The sequence below is a fragment of the Capra hircus genome, chromosome 9 (genome assembly GCF_001704415.2).
Source record: "Capra hircus breed San Clemente chromosome 9, ASM170441v1, whole genome shotgun sequence".
NCBI classification, from domain to species: Eukaryota; Metazoa; Chordata; class Mammalia; order Artiodactyla; family Bovidae; genus Capra; species Capra hircus.
The window spans coordinates 36,963,593-36,986,247 of NC_030816.1; positions in this window are offsets into that span (position 1 = coordinate 36,963,593).

Below are 22,655 nucleotides of genomic sequence, written 5' to 3' on the forward strand. Positions count from 1 at the left end.
AGCTTGAAGATAGATATGTTTCAGAATCTGTTTTCTTCAGATCCAGCTGGATGTTATAGAGTCCGATGTGGCCCCATCAGGAGAAGATTCATCTTCTGCAGACAAAGCTTACAGTCTTGAAAGCTCCAGTGGGCTGGACTATGACTTGGTTCCAGTAGATAACTCAAGTGTTATCCTGTGAAGCACTGATGATTAAGACAAAAAGATAGGGATGAGTGGTTAGCTGAAGCATGCATGAGTGAGAGGCTTAAACAAGAAGGGAAATGGCTCTGATAAGAAAAATAGTACAAAATACTAGGTAGGGGTCTTTACACCCATTGAAAGTGAAAGTGAAAATCGCTCAGTCATGTCCGACTCTTTGCAACCCCATGGATGTACAGTCCTTGGACTTCTCCAGGCCAGAATACTGGAGTGGGTAGCCTTTCCCTTCTCCAGGGAATCTTCCCAACCCAGGGATAGAATATTTGCAGGTCTCCCCCATTGCAGGCAGATTCTCTACCTGCTGAGTCACAGGGAAGTCCAAGAATACTGGAGTGGGTAGCCTGTCCCTTCTCCAACAGATCTTCCTGACCCAGGAATCAAACCAGGGTTTCCTGCATTGCAGGTGGATTCTTTAACAACTAAGCTATCAGGGAGGCTCATTACACCTATTAGGATGGCTACTATTAAAAGCACAGAAAATAAGTACGGCAAGCATATGGAGAAATTGGAACCCTTGTACACTGTTGGTGGGAGTATAAAACAGTGCAGTCACTATCGGAATAGGATGCTGATTCTTCCAAAATTAAAAATGGAATTAACACATGCGCTAGCAGTTTTACTTCTGGATATAGTTCCAAAACGACCAAAAGCAGGGATTTGAACAAGAATTTGTACACCCATGTTCAATGAAACGTTATTCATGGTAGCCGAAAGCGATAATAAGCAACTCAAGTATCCACTGACGGATGAATGAGAGAACAAGCTGTTGTATATAATACAATGGGATAATATTTAGCCTTAATAAGGAAGGAACTCTGATGCAGGCTGCAACTTGGATGAACCCTGAGAACATTATGCTAAGTGAAATAAGCCAGTTACAAAGGATACATTTTATATGATTCTACTTACAGGAGGTGTCCAGAGCAGCCAAATTCAGAGACAGAAAGAAATAGAATGGTGCCAGAGGCTAGGAGTGGGGAGAAATGAGAAATTGCTGTGTCAAGGGTACAGAGTAGTTTCAGTTTGGGAATATGGAAAAAAAGTTCTGAAAAGGATCATGGTGATTACACAACAGTGTGAATGTTCTTATTGTCACTGAACTATGCACTTAACAATGGTGAGAACAGTAAATTTTATGTTATAGGTATTGACCACAATTAAGAAAATACCAGGTAAGGAATAACCTACAGAGATACCTGTGACCTTCATACATCTCCTCCAGAGTTTTTGAACGAGGAAGGAAACAGCCACCTGCCAGAATGCGTGGTGCAAGTTTCCTCCTTCCCCAGGGAGTCAGGCCGGTGTGGGGGTGGTGGTTAATTTTCATTCCTATGCTTCTCATGGCTGCCTGGGAGTAAAGTTTGAAGGCAAGTCATGCTGACCTCAATCAGCTTTCCTGAGTAAGGTTTACAATTCACACAGGTGAACCCTGCCTACTAGAAATATCACCTACTGCATTGGGAGGCCACAGTAAAAGGAATTATAACTCACTTTTTAATTGTAATTCAGTAAATATTTACTAAAAAATTATGTGCCAGACTCTATGATTGGTGTCATTTTACTCAACATCAAGTCTCATATTCTCAGCAGAAGTTGTGGTTATTCAGTCTTTAATCAATTACTATCTACAAAGACTGCGATGACAACGTTTAATGACTGTCTCAGGGCTTGTTGGACCCATTCATCTTGGTTTTACAGAATAGAATAAACCTTTATGATAGCCCATTAATTTTTTTGACATAATTGTATGAAATCCAGTAGGATTTTATATTTTGAAAACCAGGGAAGAGAAATTACAAAAATATTCTCATTATCCAGAAAGTGAATATTAATTTCTATGTCACCTGATCTTCCAGGTGGTGCAGTGGTAAAGTATCTGCCTGCCAATGCAAGAGACACGAGTTTGGTCCCTGGGTCAGGAAGATCCCCTGGAGTAGGAAGTGGCAACCCACTTCTTGCCTAGAGAATCCCATGGACAGAGGAGCCTGGCAGGCTACAGTTCATGGGGTTGCAAAGAATCAGACATGACTGAGCGACTAAGTACAGGGCTATAACCCCAACCAATCAGTGTCCTTTAAAGTTGTCACTGGTCAGTTAGCTCTGAGTTTTCTAATATTTTTTGAATCCAATTTATATATTTTTCTGGAGAAGGAAATGGCAACCCACTCCAGTATTTTTACCTGGAATAATCCTTGACTGGAGAATCCCATGGACAGAGGAGCCTGGTGGGCTACAGTCCTCGGGGTCACAAAGAGTTGGACACAGCTAAGTAATACTTCACCCCACTCCAGTACTCTTGCCTGGAAAATCCTGTGGACGGAGGAGCCTGGTAGGCTGCAGTCCATGGGGTCGCTTAAGAGTCGGGCACGGCTGAGCGACTTCACTTTCACTTTTCGCTTTCCTGCATTGGAGAAGGAAATGGCAACCCCTCCAGTGTTCTTGCCTGGAGAATCCCAGGGACAGGGGAGCCTAGTGGGCTGCCGTCTATGGGGTCGCACAGAGTTGGACACGACTGAAGCGACTGAGCAGCAGCAGCAAGTAATACTTATACTTTTTCCATGGCCTTTTAGGGGAGCAAGAACTTCATTAGCATATGAATATTGCTGGATGATCCTGATAAAAACTGTTTCTTTGAGGCATATAACACCTGCAGTTTATATACCAGTTTTACTTACTGTTCTAAACTGACTATCTTATGCTCTTACATTTTGAGATTTACTTTTATTCCTATATTTTAACCAAGACACTGAAAGTTTAAATATCTGTCGAAAGTCACATTCTTAAATAAACCTGGAGAAGGACTTTATGATGTCTTCCCTCTCAGGCCACTAGTAGCGCTTTTCCCTGTCACATTTCACCACTGCATCCCTACTTAGATATATCTCTGTAGACTCAGACAGAACCTGGGCATGACCCACTGAATCAATTTCTTCTGTAGACTTTCCAGCTTTCTGTCTAGCTCCAAATTGAACTGGCTAAAATAAATGTTGGAACCATTCATCTTGGTTTTACAGAATGGAACAAACCTTTAAGATATCACATTATTTTTTGACACAATAGTGTGAAATCCAGTAGGATTTTATAGTTTGAAAACCAAGGGAGATAAATTACAGAAATATTCGCACTATCCAGAAAGTGCATATTAATTACTATGTCACTTTTAAATAAATAATTAATACTGTTATTCACAGTAATGCATTGTTGATGATTACAGTTTCTTAGTACTAACTTTGTGAAACATTATATTTGAAGTATAGAAGAGTAATACCTATAAAAGCATAAAATAATAAAAAAATAAATAACTCAAGTGATGCCCCAGGAAACAACTTGCATTTTGTTTTACTTAATTAGAGTTAAGTAGGGAAAGCTACAAATTTCTTTTCACGAATTAAGAATTTTTGATAACATGCCAAGAAAAAGAATATGTAATTCATATAGAAAGTGTCATCTAGCTATAAAACGTCATGTAATTCTAGCTGTTATGGGATTTTATATTGAAAATGTTATAAATATTACTGCTTACTATTTCTTTCTCTTTTTTTTTCCCTCACCAATTCCCTGACCAGGGATTGAACCTGGGCCAAGGGAGTGAAAGCCTGGAATCCTAACCATTAGGCTACTAGGGAACTCACTGCTCACTATTTCTATGCATTAGAAGTGACTTTTTTACACAAACATTTATATACACATTTAGTGCTGATAATGCAAAATGTACCCTTAGATGTACCTTCAAACCACCTAAAAACCCCCTTTTCAGAAAAGTTAGGGATGCTTAGCATTCGCCCCTAACTGCCGTTGACATGCCATCACACACTCTGGCCATGACATTGCAAACCGGCTGATGTCAAGGGAGAGCATCAAAAAGGGGGACAATCTGGATAGCAGAGACCCAGTGGCATCCGAGCAGTGTTGTCCTCTCTAGCTGGATTCTGTTTTCACACTAAAAGGGCGATAAGCGAATTCTAGCCACCAGTGGCTTCATTCAGGCATTTTTTTGTTGTTCAGTCGCTAGGTTGTGTCCAACTCTTTGTGATCCCCACAGGACTACAGCCAGCCAGGCTCCTCTGTCCATAGGATTTCCCAGGCAAGAATATAGGAGTGGGTTGCCATTTCCTTCTCCAGGGGATCTTCCCGACCCAGAGATTGAACCTGGGTCTCTTGCATTGGAAGACAGATGAGCCGCCTCATTCTTGCATAAAAATACAAAACTGAAGAAACACAAGCTGGAATCAAGATTGCTGGGAGAAATATCAATACCCTCAGATATGGAGATGACACCACCCTTATGGCAGAAAGTGAAGAGGAACTCAAAAGCCTCTTGATGAAAGTGAAAGAGGAGAGCGAAAAAGTTGGCTTAAAGCTCAACATTCAGAAAACGAAGATCATGGCATCCAGTCCCATCACTTCATGGGAAATAGATGGGGAAACAGTGTCAGACTTTATTTTTTGGGCTCCAAAATCACTGCAGATGGTGACTGCAGCCATGTAATTAAAAGTGCTTACTCCTTGGAAGAAAAGTTATGACCAACCTAGATGGTATATTCAAAAGCAGAGACATTACTTTGCTGACTAAGGTCCATCTAATCAAGGCTATGGTTTTTCTAGTGGTCATGTACGGATATGAGAGTTGGACTGTGAAGAAAGCTGAGTGCCGAAGAACTGATGCTTTTGAACTGTGGTATTGGAGAAGACTCTTGAGAGTCCCTTGGACTGAAAGGAGATCCAATCAGTCCATTCTGAAGGAGATCAGTCCTGGGATTTCTTTGGAAGGAATGATGCTAAAGCTGAAACTCCAGTACTTTGGCCACCTCATGGGAAGAGTTGACTCATTGGAAAGGACTCTGATGCTGGGAGGGATTGGGGGCAGGAGGAGAAGGGGACGACCCAGGATGAGATGGCTGGATGGCATCGTGGACTCGATGGACGTGAGTCTGAGTGGACTTCGGAAGTTGGTGATGGACAGGGAGGCCTGGCATGCTGCGATTCATGGGATCGCAAAGAGTCGGACACAACTGAGCGACTGAACTGAACTGACTGATTCATAAGGAAATGTTTGTAAACATAAAGCATATATTAATTCACAGAAACAAAAGATGTAGATGAGGGGTGAGATTAATAACCATTAATAGATAAAACTATTAATATTAGTCAATATGTATTTTTGCTCAAATGTATTCACTCTTAATAATTACTTCAATGTAATTTTAATAGCTCAGCTTACTATGTCCTCCAGTCAATATGAAAGAGAGTGCTGTACCAACAAGCCATTTTTCTTTTATTTAGCTTTTATTTATCTCCCTTTTTTAGTATATAAAATATATACATTTTAGCATTTATATAACATCATCAATAAAATACCAGTTTTATCTTCATTCCTGGGTATGAATACTCCTTGACTCATTTCAGGATATGAATTATACAAGCCACGGACTCTTTCTTCCCTATTACATAGGGTGCTGGCTTGCCTTTTGTATTTGCAATCTGTACGCTGAATAAATTGGTGTGTTTCTTTCCCTTGAAGAGGCTACATATTTCATACATATGTGGCAGTTGTAGGTACATATGTCTGCTGTAGGTACAACTCACATTCATCGCAAGTAATTACATAGAAAGGGTTATAGTGAGCAAAGTGAGTTGATAAAAATGATAATGTGAGGCTCTATATTTATTCGTTTGCAATGATTTCCACATCAACTTCACTCAGTTTATAAATCTAAACATTAGTTCTCTCGCTGTCAGCACTTCAGACTCCACCTGGGATCAGTCAGCCAAGCTGTGCTTTCTGCCTCCTAGAATCATCATGCAAAATAAGATTCTGCATTTGGAATGTAGCTGACAGCTTGGTTGATGATGCACCAGACAAAAAGGAATGCATTTTCCCTCCTCAGCTGTATAAGCTCTCTTGTTCCACAGGCTTATTTCTTTAGCAAGAAAAGCAGATGTGACTTAAGCAGCACAGGCAAGGAGGTGGTGGAGAAAGAGCCCTCCTTTCATAAGCACATTTTAAATTACCACACCTTTTTCTTGTCTTATAAAAGTACCTAAGTACATAAAATTTCCTAGTGCTCAAAAGCTAATTAGGTCTGCTATCTTTTTTGTGCAAATTTTGCATAATTAAATAAAGGTGCAATAGATTTTCCAAAGAATCAATTTTGTCCAACTTCTTTTCCTTTGAAATTTCACTTTTTTTTTTTAACCTTAGAATTGTTTTCTTTCCTGTAGCAGTAATTGTGGTGGAATTTATCAAGCTGCTTCTCTTAAGCATGCTTCTCTTGTGTTACTTATTTCTGAGGGGTAGAATATTAAATTCAAGGATTCTTTTCTACTTGAGGCTTTACTACCACTCATTCATACAGTTCTTTTCAATTGGATCTTTCTATTTCACAGAAATAATTATTATTAAGACATGACATTTTCTTTTACTAGTCAAACCTGATATCTTGAAAACATAACTTCAGAAGTCAAGAAATCCTCAGAACTAGGTTACTAATCGCTTCTATCCAACCTATAGTGAATTTGGTTGGGTATCTGTAATTGTTGTGACAGATAGCACACCAGTAAGCTGATTACATACACAGCAGCTAGAAACTTACCCTGTTAGAAGTCGCATGGAAGTGATTAACAACCTAATTCTGAGTATTTCTTGATTTTGAAGTTGTTACTTTTTCAAGATGTCAGGTTTGACTAGTGAAAGAGAATGTCACGTCTTAATAATAATTATGTTTGTGAATTTTAGTATTTTTGCATGTGGGCTTAGCAAAACCATGAATGATAATTCTTTCATAAAGAAATATGCCACTTATATGTTTGAAGTTTACTTTTGAATCATTCTCTCTGCTGTCTCCATCTCTTCTTTCAAATACGAGTTAATCTGTTTATTTAGATTAGACAATAGATCAAATAAAGTACCAAATAATAGTCTGAGAAGCTGACGGGAGTTAAAAGTTACTTTTTTGTCCAAGATGGAAAAATAGACTATTAAGAGTGATATCTTGGCAAGAGATAATTATATTTCCTTTGATATTTTACCTACTGTATCAAAATACATAAAATCATCCTGGATACTTCATATTATTTTTTAACTTTGTACACTTATTATTAAAGTAGTATTTACCTATGTAATTTTTACCTTACTAATGAGAATATGCTTATAAAATTTTATTAAGTCTAAAAGAAATACTTTTTTAAGATTTCTTTCCTCCACCCAAGAAAGATATCTCCATCCTAAAGTGGAATGAAATGTATGTCTTTTAATATGTCTTATAGGGCCTCCTGTTTTTGTACTGACCCTTTGAAAAGTCAGTTCATTAAACCATTAGTCTGGACTATGTTCTGAGCTTCTAATAGGGCAAATTTAAAGAATCTAAAGCAAAGATAATACTCTGACACAGAGTCAATGGCTGTGTGATGGGAGAGGTCCACTGGCTGGGAGCTGTCATCTCCACTGCTGGTTTCTCATGCCATGGGGTTCATATGGTTCATAGGACAGCACCCTGGGGAGACTTTTTCATTCTTTATCTTGTTCCTTTCGAACAGCCAAGATTAGGCTTGCATTTGTGGCTGTTTCTAACAAATGCATGCTGACAAAATCCAAAAGCTGATCTTTCCCTGGAACCACAGCATTAGTGAAAAGCAAAACAAAATAAAAACAAATCCTAACTGCTTTACTAAAACAATTTGGGGTTGGTGATTGAAGGGGCAGGGCCTTGGAACAATATCTGGCACAAAATTTGTACTCAATAAGTAAGCGTTGAATTAAGTGATGGAATAAACACTTAACTATCAATAACTTCAGCAACTTTTAGGAATGGCCCTGTGATTCATATTTTTATCCCCAAAGGGGTTATTTAGTCATTTAACAATAATTTACAAGGCTGCCATCCTGTGTAAAGCTGTAATAGCCACTCCAGGGGATACTAAAATGGATACATCATAAGATAAGCATACTGATAACTGAATTATCATAATATTTATATAATTCCTAATGTTAAGTGGAATGAAAACACTATGAAAGAGATCCAAATAAAGTAAGTGCAAGGATAACTGTTAGTTATTCCCTATTGTAGCTAATGTGTGTCTCCCAAAGAGTCACTGTTGATACACCCTCTTAATAAAAGCTACTACTTACTTAAACTACCACCACAGAGTACTTTGTAGATGCCAGGTACTTTGCTTCTATCATTTCTAACTTACTCAACAATCCAGCAAGGATTGTTAACATTATTGTTCTCATTTTAGTTGAGGAAATGAAGGTCCAGAGAGGTTAAAAAGGAAATTTTCTCAAAGTCACATAGCTACCAGCTCCAGATACACTGTCTCACATTGCTGCAAGAGAAAGACTCACCAAATTCTCACCTCTGCCTCTTTCCTCTTTCTATAATCCAGGCCACTTCCTTCTTACAGGTTCCGCTTGTCCCCTCCAACCCCACTCAGTCCCTCTCTCTAGAAAAAGAAGATTGAAGACTGACATATATATATATTACCATGTGTAAAATAGCTAGTGGGAAGCTGCTATAAAGTACAGAAAGTCCAGCTCAGTGCTCTGTGGTGACCTAAATAGGTGAGTTGGGGGTAGGGTGGGAGGGAAATCCAGAAGGGAGGGGATGTATGCATGCATGTGGCTATTTCACTTAACTGTACAGCAGAAACTAACACAATGTTGAAAAGCAATTATATATATATATAAGATACTCTGGAGTAGCACTCTGAAACTCAGCTCCCAGTTACCTCCAAAGGTTGTCTGGGAGAAACAAGAGAGTTCTGGTTTCTTCTTTGTCCCTAATTATCCCCTCATGATAGTTTTTACCCTCTTGGTGCCAGTGCCCAAATTCTGTCTGGATTATCTAGCAATCTAGTCCTCTTAGGACTAGGTCCTGACTTGTCCTTGTCATCCATTTCTTGAGCCCAGAATCCTTCCCTTGAACTCCCCTGGGAAGTCTGAAGTAAAGCCACCCAAGGACAGAGTTCACAGTGGATCTCCTGGCATGGTCAGCTTAGATGCCTCTGTGCTGAAGATCCCAGACATGGTCCACGGGTGCTTTAATGGTGAGGCTCCTGCTCCCCTCTCTGTACTCCTCCTCGTACTCCAAACCTTAGTCATACTGACCTGCTTGCAAGTCTCTGAATTTGGTCTGTCCACTTTTCCCCAGAGGACCTGGCATACATGGTTCCTCCTGCCTGGCTGCTTTCCATCTCTCTTCTGTTTTCTGTGTCTGCTTTAACTTAAACATCACCTCCTCTAGGAAGCCATCCCTTTGGCTTCTCAGGTCGCTCTGGGTTTGCGCCTCAGTCTCCCTACTGGGCTAAAGAGCAATCTGAGGACATCATTGTTGTATCTCCAGAAACTAAGCCAGGACCTAGCACACTACAGACACTTAACAAATATTTTTTCACTGGTGTAAAACTACTTACAAGGAAATTTACAAGGACCATAAAAATCACACAAGCAGTACTTGGATGACACTGATCTTCAGTTCCCTGATACAGTAATTTCCCCTTTGATGCCATATTCTAATATACTAGCTGACTTTCATGAATCTTGTAGGCAACCATGAGAATTTGAGTTGCAGCATTCAAGAACCCCAAGTCCCTCCTGCTGGGAGAATTATTTCAACTCATCATTGTTTCAAGGACTTACGGGACACATTATTGTGATTTGCAGATGAGGAGACTGGGACCCAGAGAAATATCAGATGCTGTTATGAAAAGCCTCAGTTAATGGAAGATTTGAATTTATGTTCGGTTCATAAATTCTTTTTTCATAAATATTTCTACTGAGATAGAATGTCAACATTTAGGATATGCTACTAATTAAGATGATTCTAGGTCTGTAAGTCTGATGAATGACAAAGCATTTCTTAGAAATTTAAAAGATTATTTACATGGGTATATTCCTAGGAAAATGTCTGTCTTCTGCAAATGGAAATAATAAAACCCACTAAATTATAGTAGTGCAAAATATAGAAGGAGGAAGATTTATAGATACTACTGTTGGCAGGTCACCTGCCACCCCTCCTTGTCCACCTTGTGGGCCATCAGTTTGCCATTCTCTGAGCAATGCTATTTTGAGAAGAGAGAGAATCTTTGTCTGTGAGCAGTTATAGCAAACCCAGAGGATGCAGTGAGTATGTCAGCGGAATGGAACTGTTGTCTGAAACTTGGCAGGAGTTCTCTGGTGTTAGGAACACGCTGTCCTTTACGCTTTGTAGAAGTCTACTAAGCAGTTATCATTCTTTAAATAAAATTGTCTTTTAGCGAAAGAAGAAGATTTTACTGTTTATTGAACTTGTGTTCCTGAGGCTGCATTTGCATACAGAGAGCTGCTTCAAATAAACAATTTCTCATTGTATTATTAGAAGAAAACAAAAAGAGAGAAAGGTTAAATTTTCTGGTGCACACAAATTGGCACTAATGTTCATTCACTCAGCAAGGTTTTAGAGACCTAGATTATGCCAGGCATTGTGCTGGGCATAATGGAAGTACATGCTGGAGGTACTGAAGATAGTGGAGTGAGTGGTGAGTGAGGCAGCATCACTGCTCCCACAAGAGCCTTTGAGCTCTGAAAGATGGGGCTGGAAGTATATGGGTGTCAGGGGAGGGGACTGGATGCCATTAACCAGGGTGAGATCTTCCTTTTGACCCAAGTCTTCCGTTCTGGATTCTGAAGGCAAAATATCCCCATTAAGAACAATGCAAGGAACAAAATCCTTTCTTTCACCTAGCTCTCTAATTTTCTTCTTAAGTAAACTGATAACTCTCAGCTGGAATCTGCAGCTTCCTGACCATTGGTGAGGGAAGATTAATAAATTGCCACCCTGCCAGGGAGACGTGGGCACGTGTGAATACTTCCCACTCTGTTTGCATTCCCCACTAGAGCTGCAAGCTTGTATGAATTCACAAGTAGAGCAGAGAGACATTTCATTCTTGGATGAACTCAGGAGAGGTGAATTAGCCTCCACATTTTAAACAGTTGAATTATTCTTTCATCTTTTTTAAACTGCAAAAGGAAATACATTTCATCCCATGCAAATACATATTCAACCTCTTTTATACAATTGAGTTCATGAGTCAGTCCCCTGTTCTATTTTTATTTACTTATTTGGTAGTTTTGAGGAAATTTATCCATTTTACTAACCACTTTAAAATCCTTTTCCAGATTAAGATCAACATCTGAGGCTAGAATTTAAACCCCAGAAAAGATAGTAAGTAAAGAATCTTTAATTTATGAAACTGAACAAGTTGACTTATCCAAACATCTCTAGGGCTTTAATGGGGGATATCTATAATTCTCTGAATTGTATTCCTTTCACAGTGATATTTTGTAATTCCATTCTATTACCCTTGCTTAACATTAATGAGATAAAAAGATCACATTATGGCGATTGATGTTCTTCAAATTGAATGCACGTTTCCATGTACAAAGCTGTCTGCTAATTTAAAAAACATAGCATGTAACATAGAATCATGACCATGGTCATCACTCAGCTGGGACCAGATAGCATTTTTTATCTATTCATTGGATTTAACAAGGCATAAGATGGAAGCAGAATACAAAGTGTAGGTAGATTATCCCGTATCCCTCCTTTCGGTCAATTCTTGGCAATCTCAGCAAGGAAACTGAGGCTTCATGTTTCCATGGAAATAAACCTCAAGGTCAAAGGGGCATATGGAAGGTCAGACAATGACAAAGGGACATCTGAGAGGCCATCTGGATGAGTGACCTGACATAATTAGTCATTAATCCCACTCTGGGGAACAATGGAGCTGGCAGAGAGTGTGTTTGGGCTTTGATCGTGGTCTGGGTGATCTCATGGGGAAGAAGGAAAAAAGCCCCACTTGGTAACTAAGCAGATTACCCCGGCATGCTGTTAACTAAAGACGGGGTGGCCGAGGAGGCCAGTGGGATACGCATTTTACATATTAGACTACATTTCCCTTAACGTACCACAGGCTCCTCTAGGGCCATGTGGCTTTCGGATTAGCTTCTGGGTAGCATTTTTTACAGTTTACAATGGAAGGAGAGCAAGAGTCCCAAAATATGTTGCTTAAAATTCTCAGGCAACAGATGGAAGATAGCTGGAGAGCCAACAGCATTAGCCAGCTTGGTTTACAGGTGTCAATATTTACTAAGCAAAGTTTGCCAGGGTGCCTTTTGGGAAAAAGCAGAGAGAATAGCTAATCAGTAAAACAATAGTAATCAGTCCATTGTCTGTTTTTAGCAGAATGGTTAGAAATATAAGTTATCTAAAGTGAGAAGAAGTACTCATCAGCATCTGTCTTTCTCTCAGGCTCTTCTTTTTCATGTTTTTTAGTCTTAACAGACTTTGATCAGCTACCCATCCTGTGTAACTAGAATCCTTCTATTTGTGGCACTGGTGAAGTTTGAGCTTAACTGCGTGCATTTTTGTAGGATCTGAACATGCTGCTGCTGCTGCTAAATCACAGTCCTTACAAATGCATGTATTTCAGCAACTGCTGAAATCATCATCTGCCCCCCAGGGATAACTGATTATACTTACTGGGTAAAGAATGGTGGCCAGATGAGGTAGTAAATATATTGGACCAAAGTCTCTTTGTTAGAATAGCTTTCTGAATAATGACATTTAAAAGTCATTGTGAGCTTTTTAATTTTGAAACCGGAATCTGATTAGTCATTTGGGTGGCATACTCTGGCAAACTACATGTGAGGCTGTGGAAGGAGCACTCCCAGAGAGTGGGGAGATGAGACATTGTTGCCCTAACTTTGCCATGAATTTGCTCCACAATCCCTTTGTGAGCATTTATTTTTATTTTTTGGCCATACTGTGCAGCATGCGGGATATTTGGTTCCCCGACCAGGGATCAAACCCGTACCCCCAGCACTGCAAGCCAGAGAAGTCCCTGTGAGCATTTCTTTATCTGTAAAAAGATAGGCTGTACTCCATCCCAAATAGCAAATGTACTTCTGATAATGCCAACTATGAGACATTGGTAGTGCTTATCTCCACATCTACTGAAAATTGAGAAAGACTCTGAGGGGTATCTGCTTAGTGAGGAGGATTGATAGGCAATGTATGCCCTCGGTGTGGGAAGAGAAGTGGCGTGTTAAAAATGTGTATCTCCAGATATGGTTATCTTATATATCACTTCAAGGTCTATTTTGGAGAATTGAGGGAGGGGAGAAGATTATTTACACAAATACTTGTTAAAAGTTGTGGCATATGTTACTGTTAGTAGTAGCAGCAGCAATGACACAGGACTCCTGCATCAGAAACCATCTAGAAGTTATGGTGATGGGAAACCAAAGTAGCTTGTTTGCCAATATTTAACTATACTACTTCAAGTAGAATGTGGGCACCTAAGTCATAGGGTCAGCTGAAAAATTAAGATGTTAAATCAAGGCTGACTGTAACCAATGTCAGAAAATATCCCTTGCATGGTATCCTAGATAATTGCTACTTGGCCTTGTTTTTCCCTTCTTTTGAAAAGTGAATTTTGGAAGTATGTCTTGAGAACTTTAACTGTAAATTCAGATGAGTTTTTAATTGATCAATAGCTCTCAATAGCCCTCTTCAAAGTAGCTAGACATAGATAACGTGGGTACATGTCCAGAGATTTTTAAGTCCTGAAGAGAAGTGTGGCATACAGAACTGTCAAGATCTCGTTGTATTTTCCCTTCACTAAACATAACAATCCATTCAGGATTTTGTCCCCACCTCCTTGTCCCTTCAAATCTGTTAAATCAGGAGTCACTTTCTCTGCTGTGACATGTTAATTCACACAAGTAATTTACTCAAGCATTCTCAATGATGCAAAAAAATTTCTGAAATCCCTTCTATGATTAAAAAGTACCCCAAATCAGCATGAAATATTACTCGAGTTATATTATCATAATAACTTGAGTTATTCAACTGACTATCCTTAGCATCTTTATTTATGGGATGTCTACATGTGAGAATTTAACAAAGGAAGTTTCAGATGTTTTGAAAAACTTTAATACTCCATTTCTGCTAAAACTTACTCTTATGAGCTTGCCAAATCATCTCACTTTTGGGTCTGTGAGATCCAGAAAGCCAAGAAGTTGTCTGAAAATGTCCACATTTGGAGAAGTCCTGAATTTTGCTTCTTTGGTCCATACTTTCTTGCCTGAGGCTGCTTCAGTAATTTAGCAGACAGTTTGCAAGTATGTAGCAATGTTCTCTTTTTTTTTGATTTTATTGATCTTTATTTTTTCAGCTTTTGTTTGTCAATTATGACAAATAAAATTATAAGATATTTAAAGATATTAATTAAAGATATTTAATTAAAGATATTAATTAAAGATATAAATTAATTAATTAATTAAAGATATTTAAATCACATATTGGTGATTTGATATACATCATTAAAGGATTCCTACTATCTAATTAATTCATACAACCATTGTCTCACATATTTATTTCTTTATTTTGGTAAGAACATTTCAGTTCTACTATATTAGTTCAGTTCAGTTACTCAGTCATGTCCAACTCTTTGCGACCCCATGGACTGCAGTATGCCAGGCCTCCCTGTATCACCAACTCCCGGAGTTTACCTAAACTCATGTCCACTGAGTCAGTGATGCCATCCAACCATCTCATCCTCTGTCGTCCCGTTCTCCTCCCGCCTTCAATCTCTCCCAGCATCAGGGTCTTTTCCAATGAGTCAACTCTTCCCATGAGGTGGCCAAAGTATTGGAGTTTCAGCTTCAACATCAGTCCTTCCAATGAACACCCAGGACTGATCTCCCTTAGGATGGACTGGTTGGATCTCCTTGCAGTCCAAGGGACTCGCAAGAGTCTTCTCCAACACCGCAGTTCAAAAGCATCAATTCTTCAGCGCTCAGCTTTCCTCACAGTACAACTCTCACATCCATACATGACCACAGGAAAAACCACAGCCTTGACTAGACAGACCTTTGTTGGCAAAGTAATGTCTCTGCTTTTGAATATGCTATCTAGGTTGGTCATAACTTTCTTTCCAAGGAGTAAGCGTCTTTTAATTTCATGGCTGTAATCACCATGTGCAGTGATTTTGGAGCCAGAAAAATAAAGTCCATCACTGTTTCCACTGTTTCCCATCTATTTGCCATGAAGTGATGGGACCAGATGCCATGATCTTACTTTTCTGAATGTTGAGCTTTAAGCCAACTTTTTCACTCTCCTCTTTCACTTTCATCAAGAGGCACTTTAGATCTTCTTCACTTTCTGCCATAAGGATGGTGTCATCTTCATATCTGAGGTTATTGATATTTCTCCCGGCAATCTTGATTCCAGCTTTTGCTTCTTCCAGCTCAGTGTTTCTCATGATGTACACTGCGTATAAGTTAAATAAGCAGGGTGACAATATACAGCCTTGACGTACTCCTTTTCCTATTTGAAACCAGTCTGTTGTTCCATGTCCAGTTCTAAAAGTCACTTCCTGACCTGCATACAGATTTCTCAAGAGGCAGGTTAGGTGGTCTGGTATTCCCATCTCTTTCAGAATTTTCCACAGTTTGTTGTGATCCACACAGTCAAAGGCTTTGGCATAGTCAATAAAGCAGAAATAGATGATTTTCTGGAATGCTCTTGCTTTTTCCACGATCCAACGGATGTTGGCAATTTGATCTCTGGTTCCTCTGCCTTTTCTAAATCCAGCTTGAACATCTGGAAGTTCATGGTTCACGTAGTGCTGAAGCCTGGCTTGGAGAGTTTTGAGCATTAGTTTACTAGCATGTGAGATGAGTGCAATTGTGTGGTAGTTTGAGCATTCTTTGGCATTGCCTTTCTTTGGGATCGGAATGAAAACTGACTTTTCCAGTCCTGTGGCTACTGCTGAGTTTTCTAAATTTGCTAGGATATTGAGTGCAGCACTTTAACAGCATCATCTTTTAGGATTTGAAATAGCTCAACTGGAATTCCATCACCTCCACTAGCTTTGTTCGTAGTGATGCTTCCTAAGGCCCACTTGACTTCACATTCCAGAATGTCTGTCTCTAGGTGAGTGATCACACCATCATGATCATCTGGGTCGTGAAGATCTTTTTTGTACAGTTCTTCTGTGTATTCTTGCCACCTCTTCTTAGTATCTCCTGCTTCTGTTAGGTCCATACCATTTCTGTCATTTATTGAGCCCATCTCTGTATGAAATGTTCTCTTGGTATCTCTAATTTTCTTGAAGAGATCTCTAGTCTTTCCCATTCTATTGTTTTCCTCTATTTCTTTGCACTTATCATTGAGGAAGGCTTTCTTATCTCTCCTTGCTATTCTTTGGAACTCTGCATTTAAATGGGTATATCTTTCCTTTTCTCCTTTGTTTTTCTCTTCTCTTCTTTTCACAGCTATTTGTAAGACCTCCTCAGAGAGCTATTTTGCTTTTTGGCATTTCTATTATATTAGCAAATCTCAATTGTATAATACTTGTATAATACAGTGTTATCAACTATAGCCACTATTTTTACATTAGATCCTCAGGTCTTATTCACCTTATAGCTGAAAGCTTGTACCCTTTTACCAACCTCTTTCTATTGCACCGACCCCAGCTTCTGGCAACTGCTTTTCTACTCTCTTGAGGCTGATTTTTAAAATTTTCCACATTTAAGTGGTACCATGCAGTATTGAGGGCTTCCCTGATGGCTCAGGGCTGAAGAATCTGCCTGCAATGCAGGACTCAAAGGAGATCCAGGTTGGATTCCTGGGTGGGAAAGATCCCCTGGAGGAAGAAATGGCAACCCACTCCAGTATTCTGCCTAGAGAATCCCATGGACAGAGGAACCTGGCGGTCACAAAGGGTCAGACACTGCTGAACCAGCTGAGAATGAGCATGAGCACATTCAGTGTTTGTCTCTGTCTGGCTTATTATACTTATCATAATGCCTTCAAGGTTCCTTTATGTACTTGCAAAGTATAGAATTTCCTTCTTTCTCATTTAAGAATTATTTATAAACATCACTAGATTTCACCTCTAGATGCTTCAACATTCGTCTCTAATGATAAGTATATTATCCTTCACAATCACAGCAGAAATTTTAATATTGACACAATACTGTTAAGTAACATGCATGTTCCTATTCAAATGTTCCCCCATTGCCCAATTATTTCTTAAATAGCTTTTTTGGGATTTTTTGGATTCAGGATCCAATCAGTAGTCACTTTTCCTACTTAGTTGTTATATCTTTTTTTTCTTCTTTAATCTAGCACAGTTTATTAGTCTTTGGGGGATGATGGGGATAGGTATAGAAGGAGCTGTTGTGTTGCTGATTTTTTTTTTTTTTTTTAGAATCCTGGACGATTGTTTTCAGAGTGTCTCTCCACTTGAATTTGTATGCCTTGAATGCTTCTTTGTGATTAATTTAGGTCAACTATTTTGGGCAAGAATATTACATAGATGTTGTATATTCTTTGTTGAATCACATCAAAGGCACATGGTGCCAGTTCTTGCTGTCAGTGTTGTTGGATGTGGTAATCTAGTAGGATAATATCTCTCAAATCAGTTTCTCCATGTATTGCTTCCAACAAGCATTCATTCAATAATTCTAGCATCCAAGGATGATTTTAACAGACCAAATGATTTTATAATGCTCATAAAATGATGACTTTCTATTTCTATCATTCTTTCTACATTTATTCATTGGCTTAAAAAATTTAATAAAGATGCTTTTCCTTTTTTCCATCTCTCTCTCTAAAAAAGCTTTGAAGTATTTTGGGCTCATGAACATTTTAAAAATATTTACTGAGTTTTTGTCTGTTCTTGTCGTTCTTCATTTTGACTCAGTGGTAATTGTTTATCTATAAGTTGTCTCCATTAGACTGTGAGCCTCTTGAATATGAGCCATAGAGTCAAGTCTTGTGGAGTTTTCTGTTGCCTAACACACATATTACACTCTATACATTTTTATCCAATGAATGGATGACTAAAACCACCAGATTATCTATCAAATTTGTTCATAGTTTTTAGCAATTAAAGCAATGAGATACTATTTATTATTTATCAATTTGACAAATATTCAAGCATTTTAATACTCATTTTTATATTACTATATGTTGGATTTTTAAAATGTAAAATGCTTCTGGAGGATAATTTATTTATTTATTTATTTATTTATTTATTTATTTATTTTTAATTTTTATTTTTACTTTATTTTACTTTAAAATACTGTATTGGTTTTGCCATACATTGACATGAATCCACCACGGGCGTACATGCGATCCCAAATATGAACCCCCCTCCCATCTCCCTCCCCACAACATCCCTCTGGGTCATCCCCGTGCACCAGCCCCAAGCATGCTGTATCCTGCATCGGACATAGTTAATATGTATTAAAAGTCTTTAAGGAATAATGGCTAAGGTGAAGATGAAAATGATTAGAGCTAAAACACTGCCAAGTTTATAAGACATAGATAAAACATATATGTCCTTTGATTCAACAATTCTACTTCTAGTGGTATGAGGGATGCATTTTTTGAGACATTAAACCAATGTGCTGTGTGGCAATCCCCTTTTTAGAGTTCTTTGGCAGCTGCCCCACCCAACAGATCGCGGAATTCATTGCCACAGGGAAGTGGGTGGGAGACTGCCAAAAAAAGGGGACTTCTTGCCCAACTTTAAATTTCGAAACATAAGTTATTGAATCCACAGTGAATTAATAGCCTAAAAGCAAATACTTTTGATTTTTCAAAAGCCAGACTTTAATAAGAAACGGGAAAAGTTTGTATATTTCAATGTCAGAATTTAAAGACCTGACCACGGAATAGATGATAAAGCAGGGAAAAATCTAGAATATTATGTAAGCCTTTCCTGGGGCTGAAGAGGAGAAACCAGAGAGAAAGGGAGAGAAGGCAAGGAGTCAAAGGCAAATGTTCTTGTTTCCACCCTTCCTGTTGGAACATCACAGAAAGCGAGGGTTTTGAACAGGAAGCCAAAGCATGTGCTCTGTTTTTCATTTGCTGCCCTTTCAGGAGACTTGCAGAGAGCCCTCTGCCAGTGGAAGAGTAGAAGTAGTAACACAACTAGCTTAGTAGACAGGGATCAGGTCTACATGGGCTGTATACAGCTGGCATCAGACAAAGATTGTCAAAGGCCCAGGGAAGAATTCTGTCTATAGTCGAGAAGTAAAGTGGTGCCTCTTTCAAGGATGGTAGCTGGTGAAGGGGCAGCCTGAAGGTGGGCATCACTGTGCTGAGGGTGGGCAATGGACAAGCTTCTAGACCTGTCCCATGAATGGCCCAAACCAGAGAATAGAGCAAGGGTTTTATTACTGCAGACTTTGCACCTCAGGCTATACAGTTTCACACTGGTGCCCAGGGACCAGTAGAATGAGACCTTCTCCCACAGAATGGCTCCATTTACAAGCTACCCCTGCACTGAGATGGCATCGTGGGAAGGAGGAGGGAAAGTTTGAAACCTTCAAGAGAAGAGGTACAGTCGTCCCTTGGTATCCGTAAGGGATTGGTTCCAGGGCTCTTGTGGATACCAAAATCCTCCAATGTTCAAGTCCCTTATACAAAATGACACAGTACAAGGAAGGCAGTTGCCCTCCATGTCTGTAGTTGGGAAACCCATGGAAGGAAGACAGACTGTATTGCCGAGGTGTACTCAGTCACTCAGTTGTGTTTGACTCTTTGCAACCCCATAGACTGTATGCAGCCACCCAGGCTCCTCTGTTCATCAAATTTTCCAGGTAAGAATGCTGGAATGGGTTGTAATTTCCTTCTCCAGGGGTCTTCCTGACCCAGGGATCGAACCAAGGCATTCATACATTGGCAGGCGGATTCTTTATTGCTGAGCCACCTAGGAAGCCCCATTGCCCAGTTAGGTGGCTTCAATTTTGAACTAATTATATTTATTCTTGAAAAGGACTGAGTTAAACTAGTGACTAGGAGGAGGGCATGGCAACCCACTCCAGTATTCTTGCCTGGAGAATCCCCATGCACAGAGGAGCCTACAGTCCATGGACATAAAGAGTCAGACACGACACAACAGCTAAGCACAGCACAGTGCAGCAACCAGATTATCTTTAGTTAGCCAATTTAAAGTTTTTCAACTATTGAGTGAAAATATAGATTCCTCAGCAAGATCATATCAATTAAATAAGAATAAATTAAATACATTAAATAAGAATAAAAAAATTAATAAGAAGTAACAAATAAGAGAGTTAGTATTTTTTTACACACCAACTTGCAGTAAGGCAGTTTCTACCCTATGCATAAGTAATTTGTCCCAAGGAAATGATCAGATAAGCACACAAAATGTGTTTACAAAAATGAATAAGTTGGAGACACCATGATACTACATAAAGCATGGTACAATTTTTTATGAGTTATTGGGCAACATTAAGAACAGCCTTATAGTGTTATGTTTATTGATACAGCAGTATGTTCATAATACAAGTTTCACACACAGGAGTTCTATTACCCTGTCATATATTTTTTAATAGATTTCTTCATTATTTTAACCCCAGCTCCTGAATTTTCTACCTGACTTCCTTATTTGATCCTTTAAAGCCAGTTAGTCCCACCTGTAATTATTGTATTACTTTTTCCATGTGTGAGTGTGTGACATTCTCTAAGCAATGACAATACAGGCATTATATCTATTTTATTTACTCTTATCTACTCAATCCTCCAGTACAGTACCTGTTTTGGAGTAGTCAGCAGACATTTGTTGAAAGGCTAAAAAAATGTTTTAATAGAATAAATATTAAAAATCCAAATTATAAACACATTTACAGAAGCATTTTACTATGAAAATTCTAGAAAAATACATTTATAAATATACATGAAAAATCAAGGCATATATATATATAATCATTATAAGAAGGTAGAAATGAAGGTGATCTGAATTTATTTATTTAAATGTATTTCTTTAAATGTATCTTTTCCTTTTTCCATAGTGAATAAGAATTTGCCCTATAGTAATTTTGAGGATAGTATTTCTAGATTTCTATTGGATTGCAAATTGTTTCAGGAAATACAGTAATAATTTTGGTCTTAAAAACATCTCTTTATATACATTATTTTAAAAAAATACTACTGTTTCACATTCATTTCTTACTCAAAACATATACAACTATTAGATTCTAAATATTGAGTCATAAAACACTTAACAGTCAAGTTCGTTATGTTTGAAAAGATTCAATTGGCTTGTATATTTTATATCCTTGTATTTGTTTCTTTTTCCTGGTTCACTTATGGGCCAAACTATAAGATATTCTTCCATTTGTAAATTGGTCAGGAGAAGATTATTACATTTTAGGGGTGGTCAGGCCCATCCACCATGAAAATATTAACTTGGTGAAATTAATACTTCCTACTTTGTTTCATGTAGTTTAAAGGAAAGATGAACTCCAGCTTTATTGCATATCTGTTTAGAAATTTTAAATGTTTTAGACTTTTTATGTTGTATTGGACTATAGACTATTAACAATATTTTAATAGTTTAACTTTGTCCAAAATGTTTAGTCTAAATTACTGTGGTCTAAGATCACAGCAAAGTGTGAGAATAGGAGTTCTGTACTTGCTTGGAAGTGAGGGGCAGAGGGGCCATGGAGGGTGGTGGGGCAGGGAGCAGACAGTTACAGCAGCTGTCTGCCATTTAACTGTTAAGGTTCTATTCCATGTCCGATCCATCAAGTTGTAAATGAATGAATGAGATATGATTGGCCAGTAAGTCCTACCTGGGTCTGTGCTCAGTTCTCAAGTGGCTGTAGTGTCTCCTTTTGGAGTGCTATGCAGTTGAATGAGCTCAATAGTGAAAAATATGTTGAGCATGCTATTGAATGGCTTTGCCTTTGTTGCTTTGCTTTTGTTGTTGTTGTTGTTTTGTGTTAAAGTAGATGTGCCTTTCAGAGAAGGCAATGGCACCCCACTCCAGTACTCTTGCCTGGCAAATCCCATGGATGGAGGAGCTTGGAAGGCTGCAGTTCATAGGGTCGCTGAGGGTCAGACACGACTGAGTGACTTTGCTTTCACTTTTCACTTTCATGCATTGGAGAAGGAAATGGCAAACCACTCCAGTGTTCTTGCCTGGAGAATCCCAGGGACGGGGGAGCCTGGTGGGCTGCCGTCTATGGGGTCACACAGAGTCGGACACAACTGAAGTGGCAGCAGCAGCAGCAGATGTGCCTTTAAGTTTTGTTTATTCTTAACCATTATAGCTCTTTTTGTTTCAAAGAAAAAAGTATAAAAAAATCTTGTATAAAGGGAGAATGGCATTGAAACATGTATAATATCATATAAGAAACGAATCGCCAGTCAAGGTTCAATGCAGGATACAGGATGCTTAGGGCTGGTGCACTGGGATGACCCAGGAAGATGGTATGGGGAGGGAGGTGGGAGGGGGGTTCAGGATTGGGAGCTCGTGTATACCCGTGGCAGATTCATGTTGATGTATGGCAAAGCCAATACAATATTGTAAAGTAAAAATAATAATAATAATAATATAATAAAATATGAAAAAAGTCTTATATGGCATTTTGG